The sequence below is a fragment of the Dermacentor albipictus genome, chromosome 3 (genome assembly GCF_038994185.2).
Source record: "Dermacentor albipictus isolate Rhodes 1998 colony chromosome 3, USDA_Dalb.pri_finalv2, whole genome shotgun sequence".
Classification (NCBI taxonomy): Eukaryota; Metazoa; Arthropoda; class Arachnida; order Ixodida; family Ixodidae; genus Dermacentor; species Dermacentor albipictus.
The window spans coordinates 176,666,017-176,682,699 of NC_091823.1; the positions used below are offsets into that span (position 1 = coordinate 176,666,017).

At 46.2% G+C, this 16,683-nt stretch overlaps 2 protein-coding genes across 3 annotated transcripts in view; one reads left to right on the top strand and one right to left on the bottom strand.

Annotated features, from left to right (window-relative positions):
• LOC135900526 (uncharacterized) overlaps positions 1 to 16,683 on the top strand; it is a 1,275,659-nt gene that overhangs the window by 502,052 nt on the left and 756,924 nt on the right. The gene's annotated exons all lie outside the window — the stretch shown is intronic.
• Positions 1 to 16,683, bottom strand: part of LOC135908179 (CD151 antigen-like) — a 412,220-nt gene that overhangs the window by 311,433 nt on the left and 84,104 nt on the right. The gene's annotated exons all lie outside the window — the stretch shown is intronic.

The following is a 16,683-nucleotide window of genomic DNA, read 5'->3' on the forward strand; positions in this document are numbered from 1 at the left end:
CAAGCTGCAATGCTTGTGATTAGGTTACTTTCGTACTACGCAGCGTGGAACTTCATGCAATGTTTTTGTTTTTTTATAGCACCACAAAGGTCAAACTGTAATATCGTGCAATGTTTACGCACTACACCGCTCACAGGTTATGCCACAATGTAAGCACCCAATCAGACGGATGCAAAGACTGCATGAGATTTTACAAGGACGAAGGGGAAGTAGGATGCTTGTCGAGAGAGGAGTGGTGATGACAGCTGTGCGCGTAGAATTCCGTACCTGTCGTGTCGCAGTGGCGCCTACTCATTTTGAAAGAGTGGTTTGTAACGAGCACGCTCGCAAGCGCACATACCGAATGGCTAAATGAAAGGAAATCAACCAAATCGATGATATCGCTCGAAGTAATGCGATATTTCGTTAAGCGACTGTTAGCGATAGCAAAATTATTAACTCAGGTTCAGAACAGACAACTTCCGTATTATTTAGCATGGAGATATAGACTGCCTAGATCTCTTTAGGATTCACTTGTAACGACTTGATTTGGGCTAGTCGGTTCACCTTGAGAAAAACTTGAAGCAGCAGGAAGAAGACGAGGACGGTAATCGAAAACAAACAGAACCGTAGGAGCGCTGTCCTGTGGCGTTTCTTTTCGATTACTGTCTTCTTCGCGCTGATTCAAGTTTGCCTCATGTTGATCATTCAGAGCCCGACGTTTCTTGAAATGTTTGCGCAGTATTAAATATTACCAAACCATTCGAGAACATCACGAGTCGCGTTACAAATTTTATGGCGTCAATAATTTGTCTTTGCAAAATGTCGTCACCATAACTCAGGCACAAACCAAATATATATTTTTTACCTAGCGGTACTGCGCACAATTGTATTAATTTAGTCTTGATGCAGCGGAAGGCGGACCATTTGCTACACGAAGAAAGAAATACAGAAACATCGCGACTCGCTGAGGAATTCGTCGTTCCAAATGCGTTGGAGAAAACAATAATTCCATGAAAAAACGCGGTAAGTGTGGGATAAGTAAACCAAGAAATGTGCAGCAGCTGGGCGAAACATTTCGCTAGGAAGCAGAACACACATTACATCCAGCCTGCGGCAACGGAAGAAAGTTGGGAGGGCAAGTGAAACGGAACGCCGTGAAGAAAGCTCAAAGCTTAAAAAGTTGGTGGCACGAGACATTTGCGCCCGACATATTTGCTTATTGCCAGCACGACTCTTGGGAAGCGCAGGTAAACTGCTGCTGATTATGCTACAAGCAAAGCTCAATACGGCACTGAAATAAGTGTTGCCGAGGTGCTGGAAAATCGATGATAACGGGAGACTGTAGGGACCGTATGCGCTCCTTACGTTTTCTTGTTTTCTTTCTCTTGAACAAGCATTACACGTATTGGATGGTTGCAGGAAGCATCAGTCGCCGCCTTGCTATTCCTTTATTCTAAAGATAGAGCTGTTTCGTTTCTCAGAGCATAAGTGCTGCGCATAGCTCCGGAACTGGTGCTCTTTCCTTCGTTTTTTTTTTCTCGCGCAGTCTCTAGACATCTTCACTTTAGGCACTCTACGACACAGTGATAAGAGTTTTAAAAAACATTATTTGAGGTACTTGAACAGCGCGCTGTAAGGACATAGCGAAAATGAACGTCACACCTACTTCTTGGTGCATTATTTGAACGCTTGCACATCGGTGCACGTAACTCTCTCTCTTCCACTCTTTCGGCGTCCCCCTCTTCCTCCTCACTGCCCTCGTTCTCGTAAAATTAATGCCCACAGTAATCAGGGTCATCTTTAACGTAGTAGCGTTTCCACTTGGGCTTGTTTGTGTGCAAATGTACAAGAAAACGGCTAAGAAAACTGATGAAGACGGAGAGAGGCACAAAAATGGCACAATTAAAAGTACAAGAACAATTATATTGTCATTTCTTTTTGTAAAATAATGAAAGAACAGCGCTCTGAGGCTACATAATGATTTAACGCCTATTTGTCCTGCCAGAATAGCCACATGCTTAACTTCAGAAGAAAATTATGCAGAGCTATGGATATTGCTGCGACAAAGGCGGCGATCCTAAACGGTAATCGATGGCTCCTCTGTTCTAGATCCTCGCTGCCATGAATATATCTTCATGCATCGCAGCGTATCTAGAAACAGTTTACAGCGAAGCTGTTAGCCTGTAGTAGGTCGGAATTTTCCGTGTCGGTCAGCAAAAAAGAAAGAAAGTAAGAAAGAAAGAAAGAAAGAGAGAAAGAAAGAAAGAAAGAAAAAAAGAAGGAGAAGAAAAAGAAATGAACCGAAAGAAAGCGCACATCTCCTTTGGAATCAGGCATACAACACGCACCTAACTCTTCCTTTCAATAAACAAAAGCACAAAACAAGCATCAGAATCGCATGATGGATGATAAGGCGCCTGTGAACAATGCGAGGCACGTTCTGTCTGCCCGCGTGTGTTTCCAGGTAAACATTACGCTTGCATAAGCTGATCCTGTGGGAAAGGGGCAGTAGCAACATACGAATGAGTGAGTGACGCCACGAAACTTCATATATAAAAGTGAGACCTGCCTAGCAACTCGTTCAGGTCATTGCAAGACCGCTATGGGTGGACCACGCCATGTGAAAGACTCGCTAAGAGCAGCGTGAATGCGATAAGCCTGGAGGAGTGCCTAATCGTAGTGCTCAACAACGGTGTTATGCTAAGGCTAGGCAGAACAATAAAACATTTCATACCCCCATCGACCGCATCTGAGTGGTCTTCTAAGAGCTTCGCTGGCCATCCACTTTCGCGGGGTCGGGATGTCGAGTCCATTTCTTATTTTCTCTTTCTCGCCGCGCAGACAACATCTAATCAAGAGCGTGTTACAATTGTAATGCACAATAATGCAGAGGATGAACTTTCAAGCCTTTGAACCGCCGTGGTGGCTTCGGGGCTATGGTGTTGCGCTGCTAAGCACGAGGTGGTGGGATTAAATCCAGGCCGCGGCGGCCGCATTTCGATGGGGGCGAAATGCAAAAAAAACATCTGTGTCTTGTTTATTGGTGGCACGTTAAATGTCCCCTGATGGTCTAAATTGATCCGGAGGGCCCCCACTATGGCATTTCATCCACCGGGTTCCTAGAGCTTCTAGCGTTTTATCTAAAGTCTACCTATGTTGAATGTGACGGGCTCATCTACCTTCAGAAGGAAGGAGTGCGTATTGGGCCGTGCCTGGCGCCTGCTCTGAGCGACCTGTTTCTGGCCCATCATGACAGACGTGTAAGACAAAAACTCGCGAAGCTAGAGATTCTAAATCCTTTAGATACGTGGACGACTACCTCGTGATGTATGATTTCATTTCAAATATCACTAAAACAGTGAATGACGTGGTTGCCGTGTTCAATGAATGTCTTTACAATCTGGTTATTACACATGAGCTACTTAACAATAATGCTATCCAGGTTTTAGACATAAAGCTAAATTTGACCGCCATTCATTGCTGTTGGCAATATCACCCTAGGGAAACAAAAATGCTTCTTCCGCATGCCTCGTCACATTCAAAGTTGGTGAAGCGAGCAATCGCAAACCAACATTTTTGTGAATGCGCTCCGTAAATCAGGCCCCCACCGGATGCTGGGGAGTTTTTTGACACAAGAAGAGCGGCTACTGGAAGCAGGCTACCCTATCCAAGTACTTCCATCGGTAACGAAAAATACGCTCAAAAACCTAGCTGAACCAGGTGGTAAGCGCGAGCGCAGCCAAGAAAGGAGAAAGAAGGTGGCTGTACCGTACATGAATGAGATATCGCATGGTTTAAAGAAGGTGGCCCAAAAAGTAGGAGTGGGCGTTGTATTTTCAGCTCCACAAAAACTATCAAGAATATATAACGGCACCGATCCGTTGAGAAAGACGCCCCGAGGCTCCGCAAAGAACCATTTGCCGCAGTTTGTGCACTGCGCGCAAGGTGTCGTACATCGCTTCCCTTTCTACTGGGGCAAAGTGTGCAAAAGGCAGACGGGTGAATGCCTCAATGACAGGCTAAGAGAACACGAAAAAAATTTGAACTGTTGTCGACATCGACTTGTCTCCATGCGTTGTGATGATTGCGGTTGTAAACCACAATGTAATGATTGTTATAGTGTTTAGAAATGCAGATAAAGATACGAGCGAGATTGTAGAAGCAAGCGTGATCGCAAAAGAAGGTGCAAACTGCGTCAGTGCTCCGTCGATTTCTCTGAGCAGAAAGGAAATGGCCTATCTGGAGAATGCTGGGTTTAGCCTGCGATCATTTCCACTCGTTTGAGCCGGCATAAATACCATGCTTTTCTGAAACAAAATTCATTTGATAGTAACGCACGTCCTGTCGTATTTCTTGTCCGTGTCAATCCAGCGCTACGACTTCAATTGATGCAACTAACCAACTAGTAAAAAAAAATAAGGACTCCTTGCTCAATGTGGTCTATATTTTTATGCGGGCGTCTTCACGCCAAAAATGAACAAGCGAATCATCAGTCTCTCCGCGCACTTTATTCCTAGTGAAAGTAATTTGCATAAGTAGAGGTCTAAACGAATGTTCGCCATTTTTTCATCCTGTTCTACGGGCGCACCTCTTTGGCTTTATTCTTTCGCTGAACGGAAATATCTGCGTTTCTTTCCTGCAGGCCTGTCTGTATCTTTTCCAATACTGCTCTTATTTATTTTTTTATTTCGAAGTGTTTATGCTATTAGAACACGTCTTTCTTTGTGGTGACTTTTTGTCATCGCATCCAGAACTTTCAAAATAGCATTCCTTATCCTTTGTGCACTGTGGTGACTTCTGATTTAAAAAAAAAATGATCTGGTTTACGTGTCAAAACCACTTTCTCATTATGAGGCACGCGGTAATGGGGGAGTCCCAAAATTTGCACCAGCTGGGGTTCTTTAACGCGCACCTAAATCTATGCACACGGGTGTTTTCGCATTTCGCCCCCAAGAAATGCGGCCGCCGTGGCCGGGATTCGATCTCGCGCCTCGTGCTCAGCAGCCGAACACCATAGCCACTAAGCAATCATGGCGGCCATGTGGCTTCTGATGCATAATAAGCAAGTATAATTTTTTTTCAGTGGTTGTTTAGCGTGCAGATAATTAAACTGTAGGCGGTGGAAAGTTCTAAATATTCTGCCTTCGCTACCCAGAGCAGGAGGAGAGATCTTGTAATGCAGTCGTGTTGTAGGTCAGTGGGCAGAAGGCTCCGAAGAGACGCAGCTGGATTTTCAGGGCAACGAGGGGAGCCACGAACGGAAATCGAACGTCGTGCTTAATACAGCACGGCTACAAGGTCGCCGAACAGCATTCTCGTGCTCTGGCATTTCGAAAGAAAGTCCCTTCTGCGGCTCCTTTCGCCGACTGCGTTTTAACGCTCGGTCCGCATTCATTTCCGGTCGTGCTTTGAAACTTTGCGCGAGTGATACAGGGAGCGCGCGTTCCGGGCCTGGTGAACTTTAATTTGAAGAGCGCACGACGATCGCTTCCATTTCGGAAATGGAAGACTCTTTCACCTACCTATAGCTTCAGGCGATCTTTATTATTCATAGGTGCCCACCTTCACCTGCCAAGCAGATTCGTACTTGATGAATCAAATGCCTTTAGCGCAGAGTGAAGCGGTTTCTACGCTAGAATGAGGTCATATATTTAGTCAAAATTTTCGCTCGAACCAATGGTTGTATAAATTGCCTTTCCTGTGAAGCTCAAATTACGACAATGTTCAAATGAGCATTTATTGCTCAACTCTAATTTGGGCATTCGAGCGGATATTGCTTCTTAGCTGGAATTACGGCAGCCGAAGGGCGATGCGTTATCCTTAGTGGAAAAGACATGGTTAAACAAATGAATGGCCTTTCACGTAGAGCGTCTCTGCACCATCAGTTCTGGCGTATTTTTGGCTAAGTAGTTGTGCGTATTTCTGTGCGCAGTGCAAACAAAAGACACGGTCGCAGGACGATACTTTTAAGATATCTTGCCCGTATATGTCCTTTTCTTACGTACTGAACTTATTTTGCCCGAAATTCAAAAGCACTTTTAGGAAATTTGGCGGCAACAGCTTCGTCACTGGAAAATGCAAGGTGAATTGCTTGGCATTCTTTTTTTTTTTTGAATGTGCAAACTGCGTCAGTGCTCCATCGATTTCTCTGAGCAGAAAGGAAATGGCCTATCTGGAGAATGCTGGGTTGAGCCTGCGATCATTTCCACTCGTTTGAGCCGGCATAAATACCGTGCTTTTCTGAAATAAAATTCAGTTTATAGTAACGCACGTCCTGTCGTATTTCTTGTCCGTGTCAATCCAGCGCTACGACTTCAATTGATGCAACTAACCAACTCACTCACTGTTTCAGAAGATGCATAACGTGCAATATCGCGCCACTCAACAAGGTGACTGTGACAACAAACAGAAGTCGACACCGACTCGTCCGACTCTCTCTGTGTTAACTTTCAAGTTTAAGAGCCACAAGTTACTGCAGGTACTCATAGAAAGTACTGGTTACATACCTTTCTGCTCAGCGTAATTGTCTACCAGTCAAGATTTGAGAGTGCCACCCATAGATGCGAAAATATTGTTACGTGTGGAAACACACAGACGAAAGAGGCTATTTACAGGCTATTTACACTAGAGCGAGACCACACCGACACTCGCTCGCGACAAGGGCACAGACCCACTTCGTCGTCGTTCTCGCGGCGGCTCGTCCCTTGAGCACTGCTCGATGATATCGTAATAATATCAATTGAATGGAACAGCCTCTTTATCACTGCGGTATAGTTAATACTTCTTTCCATATCCTCGATGTTTCCACACAGTGTGTTGGCAGGGGCATAATTTTCGTGAAAAAATTCGTGTATATAGTGATTTTATTCAAACATTGTAGTATATAGGAGCCCTTGATGCGAACAGCACGATTGTTTAGAACCATCTCTGAAAGTGTCTGCTAAATTTCTTTTGCTATATTTGCATGAACGTATAACATGACAAACGCAATCACACCATTCTGAGGCGATAAGTACTAGCCATCGAGTAAAATTATAGCGAAAAATAAAGCATGATATTTAACATTCGTACGGATGAAATACCAGAGGACACACGGAGACATTCAACCGATGACGCAGGAAACACTATAGGTTACAGACGGTGCTTAACATACAGCTTAATTGAACGCTAAAAATTATTCTTAGGAAGGATTGGCAAAGTACATTTCTAGAGTATCAGATAAAAGGCTGTCCTATTATGAGAGCATTGGCCAGAGGAGACGCAAAAGCAAAAAATGGCGTTGAAGTTGTCGCGCTAGCTCCTCGTGACGTGATATTCGCACAGCGTCTGCCGCAGATTAGTTAACGGTCTACCAACAGACCAACATCACCTCATGAAACGAGAGAAGCAAGTTCATCTGTTCGGCGAACGTTTTCGGAACAGAAAAATACGACAGAAATGTTTTGAAATGAGCACCGCTTTGCGGAACGCTTCTGCAGTCTCAGCGCAAAATTCAGAAAATATTTTTTTTAACCCAGCGTGTACTCCGTCGTGAACGAACGTGACTGCGGAGCCGCATCAGTAATCAGTGTAGTGAAGATATGTGTATATATATTGAACGAGAAGAACGGTAAGAGAGGGACCTGATTTTTTATTAGTCATAATATACGAAGCCAACAATGACACAAAGGACCGCAAAGGGGAAATACTCCGCACTTCTTAGCTGAATTAAAAAAATTGTAAATAAAAACGAAAGTGGACGAACAAAGTCACCGCCCAAGCACTCCGTACAGATGGTTAACCAGCGAAGCTGTAGCGCGGCGCCACTGGTTATCACTGGGTTAATCCCGACGGTTGACTGAACGACGGCTTGGTAGGATGCCGGATCCTGGGTGCGCAGATGCTGCTTGAGCTCGTCTGCACGAGCCTGTGCTTGTGCCCGGGCTACACCATTGGCATGGCGTAGACGAACTCGTTCCCGGTTCTGCACGCGTCATTGCTGTTCAACAGCTGCCTGATCCTCAGGAGCACGTACGACGCGTGGCGTACCCATTTCAGAGCCGGAGAGAAACTGCTGCGTGCGCGCTCAGCTGCGATGGAGAGTAACGACGTCACTACTGGCGCTGCTAATCATCTACCTCTATTTCTCTTTTTGTTTCGCGCAAGCGCATGGGGTTTCGCGGGAAGAGTTTTCGGCGTACAGGCGACAGACGGAGGGACGGACGAATCGGCTAGACATATACAGATTCGCTGTATAAAAAGAACTGGCCGGCTGTGGAAAACGAACCCATGTCTTCCCTTTACGCCTGTATAATGCTCTTACCAATTCAGCTACAGCGGCACCATTTTCCCATCCACTGTCTATATGTATCTTCATTATAGTAAAGTGGCTTACTGCTGCTCTGTAGTGCCTATCTTTAAGTTTAGGAGAAACACACATACAAAACTAGCATGCCCAATTACCATGAGAGCGTAGCCTGCACGGCTATCTCACGTGATTTCGTCGAAATACAGATGCTTTCAGCTGGAATATATTACGATTCGTTCCCTTCAATCCGCAGGTAGAGAGTTAATTTGAGAACAACCAACGCTTCCTGAAAAGAACTCAGTGGACAGATTCAGTACCATAATGCGAGAAAGATGAGCTTATTCAGTACAACAAGAGTAGATCCTGTGTTTGTTAGCCAGTTTGTGGCAAATTTCCTGTTTCGGAGCAGGTTGTCGATAAGGGTGCAGCTCTTCCGATTTCACCTCTTGAGTGCATTGCGTGGCGGGCGTTGTTGAGTGCAAAGTGTTATATGCCAGCAGTTTCGGTTAATAAAGGGAGATCGAGTGCTTGTTTTAGCGGGCATGATAGGAAACACAGCAATGACGAGTATCGCGATAGGCGCGGGCCCTCTGCGCACCGCTGGTGCAGCTCTTCTTGCACGACAAGTGTGAGCACCTAAACTGGCTGTTCACAACCGCTATGGCTACATCGTCGCTCATTAGTCATTGCGATGAGAATAAATGGTGCGGCGAAAGCAAACAGGCGGCTCAAGCGACGACCGCCAAGTCAGGCGTGCTATGCCGTGACGGATGGGCCTCGTGGGGGCGAGTCGCTCGAGCAGCCTTTTTGCTGCCGCCGGCTTCGGTTTCGGCGGAGGCGAAAGCGGGACCCGCAGAAGCCGCTTCTCCGAGCAGCCTTTTATTCCGCGACCAAAGAATGCGCGGCGAAAGGCGGACTTCGGCTGTCGGCGCACCCGGCTTTCAACCGGCACAATGACCGCGGAATGATTTGTGACGCTGAAAACTTGCGTCCTCCTATTGCGATCTTAGCTGTTGGTCGACACTTGACGAGTATCGGTCTGGTCTGTATTGTTCTGCCAAGATACATGCCGAGTAGGTATGCCGCTTTTCGACTGATGCAACCTGCGAAGGCCTGATTGACACTTCTCGGTAATTTCCTGTGGAAACAAAAAGAGCTCTTATAGGAAACCCAAGATTTGTTCCATAAAGGATAAAAAAGGAAAAGGAAGAAAGAAAGAAAAACTTGGACTTCTCAGTTTTTTTAGGACTGATGCAAGGCTTTTTTTTTTATATACGACGATGGCGAAGCGTTGTTATGCCTTCACTTGAAATCTCTTCAGTCAATTATTGTACGAGAAACGCATAGCGGAGGTAGTTTCTATGTCAGCATCGAGAAATAACAATGCTACGACTCGTACACGCCACGGAAGCTTAGTGGCTATGGCAGAGCGCTGCTGAGCTCGAGGTCGCGGGTTCGATTCAGACCGCAGCGGCCGCATTTAGACGGGGGCGCATCGCGAACACACTCGTGTACTTAGACTTTGGCGCACGCTAAGGAACCGTCAGGTGGTTCAAGTTAGCCCGGTGTCTCCCACTATGACGTGCATCATAATCAGATCGTGGTTTTGGCAAGTAAAACACGACAATGTATATCATTAATTTTTAGCATTATCAGTCCAAGCTAGATAATCTCTCCATATGCCGATAACTCAGTCAATTTTCTTTCGAAGACACATGCATGCAACAGGATTGCAGCAGGTATGCTCATTACTGTCAGCAGTCTCAGAGGGGGCCGGGGCATTCAGAATATCTGAATCAGCCAGTGCCAAATAGGGGATTTGCTTCAGCAGAGACGTTGAATGTAGATTCGTTACTGTTCACTAATGCCTGCATACGTATAATCAGGGAACCCATGTGTAGGAGCGCGTGTATGTTACCTCACGCACCATGATGACGTCTAGTACAAACTCAAATGTACTGCCAAAACAGCGCTTCGGCAATTTCTTTTTTTTCTGCACTATTTTTTGAAGCGACGCAAGCATACTCATAGGAGATATCGCCATACTGTGCCTCTTGCTTGTTGTATCGTTGAATCAAACAGGGCCCATTATTACGCGTGTGATTGCAGATATTCCCGATATATCATTAAACCGAGATACATCCATCACTGGTCGTCCCTGAAAGTAGCTTATATTTCGTCCCAATGCAGAAAAAAGCAGTAACAGGTACTGCGAAAGCCTCACATAATGCCTAGTGTCACCTCTAAGAAGATATAGGGTTGAGGTTATATTGGCTGTAGTTCATAAATGCATCTTGGCAAAATTTCAATAATTGTGCTGTTTTCCCTTGTTCTTTTGAGGCTAAATGCGCATTAAGCCTCATAGAGCCACCATTCAGAGGCACCATTCTCCTACGTATTTCTTTTTTAGGCAGAAGAGAACCTAAATCCCCAATGCAGATAGCATAATTTCGCCACTATGGCTGAACTACCACAACTGATAGACATTGCATGCATAACGTGTCGCGACGATCAATTACGTGAGAACAATATTTTACGGGTCGTCTCTATGCGTAAAAACACATGTAAGCTCGAGCGTGAACTCGGCAGTCATTACAACGAGACCACTTGGAAACAATTTTGACAATAGCACCCGTTTTGAAGTATTAGTGATCATGGTGATAATGATTATAGGTCTACTTTTGTCCAATAAATAACAAGTATTTTCCAGCGACCTTCAATTGCCTTCTGCTGACCGACTTCATCGTATGCCTGCAATATTCGTAGCCTCATCACACTACCCGATCCACTGCTGCCATTGACTGCGTTCTCATGCATTCACTCGGTACCAATTTGGCGTCTCTTACACATCAGATGTTCTCCGCTCTACGCATTACTTGACTTGTCCAGCACCCATTCTTCCTCCTATTTTCAACTATACCCCCTTTCATAGTTGCACCGTTGTGGAAGCTAGCCAAACTTGCAGTAGCTGCGTTCACGCCATCAAATAGTTCGGTGTACTTTGCGAGCAATTTGGCTTTATGTATCTGTAATAAATGAACGCAGTTTTAAACCTTAACAATAAACACATTATGTTATTTATTTATTTATTTATTTATTTATTTATTTGTTTATTTATATGTTTACCTATTATACATACCTTCAAGGACCTAAGGTGCTACAGAAAAAAGTTGTACATAACAAACCAATGTAATATGCAGACAATGGTATAAAGGAAAACGTTAAGCGATAGCATGGTAGGTTGCCCTTTTGAATGAAGATGTATCTGATCAGGGTGTCTACCAACCAGAAAAACCGAGAATTCTCAGGGATATTGAATAGTCTCCGGGAAAACTCAGGGAATTTATGCTTCTGTTAGGGAAAATTAGCTGTAACTTTATTAAAGGGAAAAAAAGTCGCGGTAATGCTTTCTCGAGTAACAGAGAGGTATTGTAAAGCATCATCTTTGACGCCGTCTCGCCTGGCGGAGGTATTGCCAGTGCACGTACAGTCAACGACCGACTTTCCGGACGCCCAATCATTTGCACGGCTTCGCGGCACCACCACGTAGCCCATAGAGTCGGCGTATAAGAACGTCTGAAATCTCGGAGGCAAGAATCCTTCGCCATCCGATTTGCCGTACTTTTTGTTTTGCCATGACCACAGGTGCGAAACCGTATTAAGCAAAGCCACCACCGCCGCCGTTTTTACCACTTCTTGAGCCATACTTGCATCTCTAGTGCGTGACGATGCCACGATTTTCGGTATTCCGTAACCGTCTACGACCGCCAAAACTGCAGCCCCATGTCTACCGCACGCTGCGTCGACGTAGGCTACGTCCTCGGCCCTTTTACCTTTTATCAGTTTGTTCGGATACATACACAGTGGCGAACACCCAGGGCCCCAAGGCGTGAACGAGGTTAGATACCAAGAAGTGCGTGAAGCACTCAAAGAATGCTGATCGTATTAAAAAAAAACATTCTGTTTTATTCTCGAAGGGGCACAATATAGAAAAATACCTGAGCTGTATTTGTAAATTATGCATGTGAAATATTATAAAAGTCACTCCTATCGTGAAAAGAGATTTGGCGAGCAAGAAAAAAAAATGGGCGGTGATGTCACCTTGGAGTCAGCGCTATATCTCGCGTGTTGAGTTTTGACCCCGTCAGCTCGGTCTTAAATTATATTTGGGAATCCACTTCAATAAGGCCGAAAGCTTACCACATTTTGAGAATATTTGCTGCCGCCACAACACGCAAAATAAGAACAAATATTTTGAGAGTTGTGACGTCCCAATGGCGTGAAAAGGGGAGATATGGACACCATTCATTTTTCTTCCGCCAATCAACCTCATACCGCGAAAGTGAGCAAAATCAAGTTTTGACCTTATAACTCTAAACTGATTCAGTGTTCCTTTTCGTGTTTTTTCTTTGCATGAATAGGTGGGACATACAAAACATTTCCGATGAGAAAAACACTCGTGCTGAAGCATTCCGCAGGTAGGAAAAAGACACTCCGCAACAGAGCATGAACAATCGGCGAAGCACTCGCGTATTAGCACAATATTACGAAGATAACGCTTTGAGTATGCCTTCCAGCCACCGATGTATCCCTAGAGTTCCAAACAAACGCTGCTTTGCTTGCGTATGAAATATACTGAAACACATCGTCGTTATTGCAGTGAAGCTGTATATCGCTAGCTGATTCATCCGTCCATCCGTTCGTCCTTCCGTCCGTAAGTCGGTCACCTGTTCGCCAAAAACTCCTCCGGCGCAACCCCATGCGCATGCGCGAAAGAAACGGAGAAAGAGAGGCGCGCGATTAGCCAACCCTTTCTAGATAGCCCAAGTCCTGTTTACTGCGATCCATGACGTCACGCTACGTGGCAGGAAATTTCCATTGACAGGGTTGGCGTGATGAAAAGGGGACATCAAAATCACTGCTGCCGGGAGCATCCCGGGCCAGGCAACGTGACGTCATGGATCAGAGAGAAAAGATCTTGCGCTACCTGGGTGGTGGTGGATTAGCTGCGCCAGTACTAACATCATTGCTCTGCTTCGCAGCCGAGCGCGCGCGCACCAGGTGCTCTTCGGCTCCGAAATTGGTAGTCCACACGTGATACGTACTCCTGAGGGGCAGGCAGCTTTTGATCGGCAACGCCGGGAGCAGAACCGCGAACGAGCTCATCTACGCCGTGCCGATGCTGCAGGCCGGGTGCAAGAACAGGCTCGTGCAGCCGAGCGCAAGCAGCAAATGCGTACCGAGTATCCGGCAGCCTACAAAGCCGTCGGTTAATGAACCATAGGGATTATTCCAGTGATAAACACTGGGGCCGCACGTTTCAGCATCGCTTGCTAACCATCTGTATACGGAGTTCTTAGGCGATTATTTTTTTTCCGGTCACCGGCTAGCAAATAGAGACCTTTAGCGAGTCCGGTATCCGGGCAAGCGCGGGCGGTTTTCCGGTTTAGCGGGGGCGTCAAGGTGAGCGGCCCGATAGGTGGCGCCAGCTGGTGGCGCAAAGCTCAACCACACAAACACAGAGCTAATCACTGTATTCTGCTTAGCAGCTGGCGTAAATGTCCGACAGTGGCGTAATCGTGTTCACAATTACGCCGCTGCCAAAAATTTGCACGAGTGGCGAAGCAGGATATGGTGAGTTACTGCAGTTTTAGCTTTGCGTTTGTCTGGTTGAGCTCTACAACACCAGGCGGCTTCACCGCTCACGTTTACGCCCCGACCAACCGGTAATCCGCCCAAACCGCTCCCGTTTACCGGAATAGCGTACAAGCTAAACGTCTCTAATGTTACAAAGTTATCGCCGGGCGCAAGACGCCCCTGCATGTGTCAGAACATTCTCGATTGTTGTAGCTGATTCTATCTATTCTCTATGTTGTCATCAAACCTTGCATAATCAGATTGTGCGCGTGGCGTGGATAGTGTTGTACTTGTGACTCACCATTGTGCCACGTTCAGATTCATCATCATCACCACAACGTTACAATATCTCTCGAGAGCACGGACATATAGCGAACGTATTACCGTTGTAGTTTTTGTTAGCGAAGTTATAATTTCCCTTGAAGTGTTATGGGTGTCCTTCTTGATATGTGGGTCTTTGTGTCTTTCAGTGGTTTGTGGTTTCAGTGGTTTTCAGTACTCAGCGCATTAGATGATGAAGAAACGCTAAAGGTAGATAAACTTCTTGCTCTACTTCACAGGCTTCCAGTATATTTCAGACCGTGAAATTCGCATTGCTCAGCTGATACTATCATTTACAAAGAAGCGGTAGCAAGCTACAGCAGTAACAGAGCTCGACGGCCATATAATATAGCTCCACTTGTGTGACAAACGGTGCCACACTCATTGAATAAAGCGAGCGTAAATGCGCCGCTCTCAAAGGCGATTCCGAGTCGCGCCAGGGCCACAGCAAAATCAGCCGAGGCGCTCTCTCTCTCCCGCTGGGCGTGTCGGGCCTCGTGCCGCCTCGTTAGCTTACCAAGGAGAGCCACGGTTTATTCAGGGAGAATAATCGATTTAGTAAATCGCCAGAACAAGTCGATGGCTGTGGTGGGTTTCTCTGTGAATATAAGAATAGAAACATCGTTAGAGTAAGCAAGGGAAACGGTTGAGCGGTTCAGTGGGTTTTTGACGGAACAGCGCAGGATCGTCAGACGTTTATTTAGTTAGTTATTTATTTCATTCCAATACGGAAAAGATTCCCCGAGGGGGTTATACACGACTTCGTGGGGAACACGCTGTCCTGCTGTGTGGGGAAGTGAGGGAACGAAATCACAGCGAGTCCTTTAATGGAAAAAAAATTAACAAGACGTGTAAACAGGGACTTCAAAGCTGATTCAAAGACTTCGAAGCTGAGTTTACTGTCTTTCTGGCTCTTTTGCAAAGTATCTTTATTAAAATAAAGAAAAAGAATTACACGGTTACTCTATAGAGAATTTTCTCTTGACTTAAAGCGCCCGTTTTGTCCTTTGTTGATGACGGTAAATCTCTAAATGGTTACTTCCTTCTTAACCACTGGTGCGCTTTCATATTGAGTGATATAGTTCGCGAAGTAATACTATGGATATTTGTGGAGAGGATGGTGACGCTATCTGTTTTATGTTTAGTAATATAATATCAGGCCTCATGGTGTCCAGTTCTACGTGTGATAAGATGGTCACAATAGAGGAAAGCAAAATCATTAGTGCCGAAAAATACAGGTACGTAAGAATGTGCGTCAATACGAGGAAGGACAAGAGCATGAACCAGTACTTAAAGCGGAAAGCAAAAGGCGAGGGCCGCGGTGGCAGAAAAAAGTCCCACTTTCGCCGGAAAGGCTAAGTATCGATTGCGATAGCAAATTAGTGGACCGATATACGAAGTAAGAATAGTAGTTTTATCGACTGTATATCTAGGCATGCTGAGTAAGTTAACAAGCATGGTGTCACGCGCACACGAGCAAACATGAACAGATCACGCTCGATGACTGCGCAAACTCGCTGTCAAAACGCTGCAGTGAGGCAGCACGGCCGCAGAAGCGAGCGAATCGACCTTCGTGCTGCCGCTCGCATCAACGCGAACTAAGCCGTGAAAAAATTGGAGGACGCTTAAGCTTCGCCTTCAAGAGTGGGACGCGACAGCGTTCCCGTAAACCCGCCAAGGGGTATAAGACAATGCGCTACGGCACAGCGATCACTTACGATGCGCCCCGCATCGGACTTAGCGCCCACCTATCACGCGGTGAGCGTCGAGCAACGCAGCGTTCGGCGCGGCAACGAAACGTGCGCCTGAGCGAACGGAACGAACCAAAGAACTCGGTGTCTCGGAGGGGAAACGATCTACGCCAGCCAAACGTCGTGATCGGCACGGGCAGAGAGATAGATAGTAGAGAGTTTTAGCCCAGCGGGTTTACGGCCAGCGGAGCGGAGCGGGCGAGCGGAGACGCGACTGCGCATGCGCACCACGCTGAGGCGGCCAGCGGTTTTACGGAGCAGCGTTTACGCCCGCTGGAAAGCACTCCCCAGCGGAGGGTATACACAGCGCGCGAGCGTGCGTAAGGGCGCGCGGGCGTGTATGGGAAATGCAAGACGGCAGCCGCGAACATGAACGCCGGCAGTTCTGCATCGAAGACGGCGACTGCCGCGCTGACCCGTACATTAGTACTCAGTACATTATTAACGAATAATGAACTGAGAACATGTAATATATCTTTACTCAACATTTCTTGCATAATAAAAGCAAGCGTAATTCAATTTCATTTCTCAGTAACTCCTATACGAACCACTAGGTGGGGCAGCAGAGCGCCCCGCTCTTTACCCCGCTCGAGCGGTTGATCCGCTGGGCTAAAATTCTTTTTTCGCGAGCCGCTCCGCTGGCGTAACGGTGGAGACCGCTCCGCTCCGCTGGCCGTAAACCCGCTGGGCTAAAACTCTCTAGTA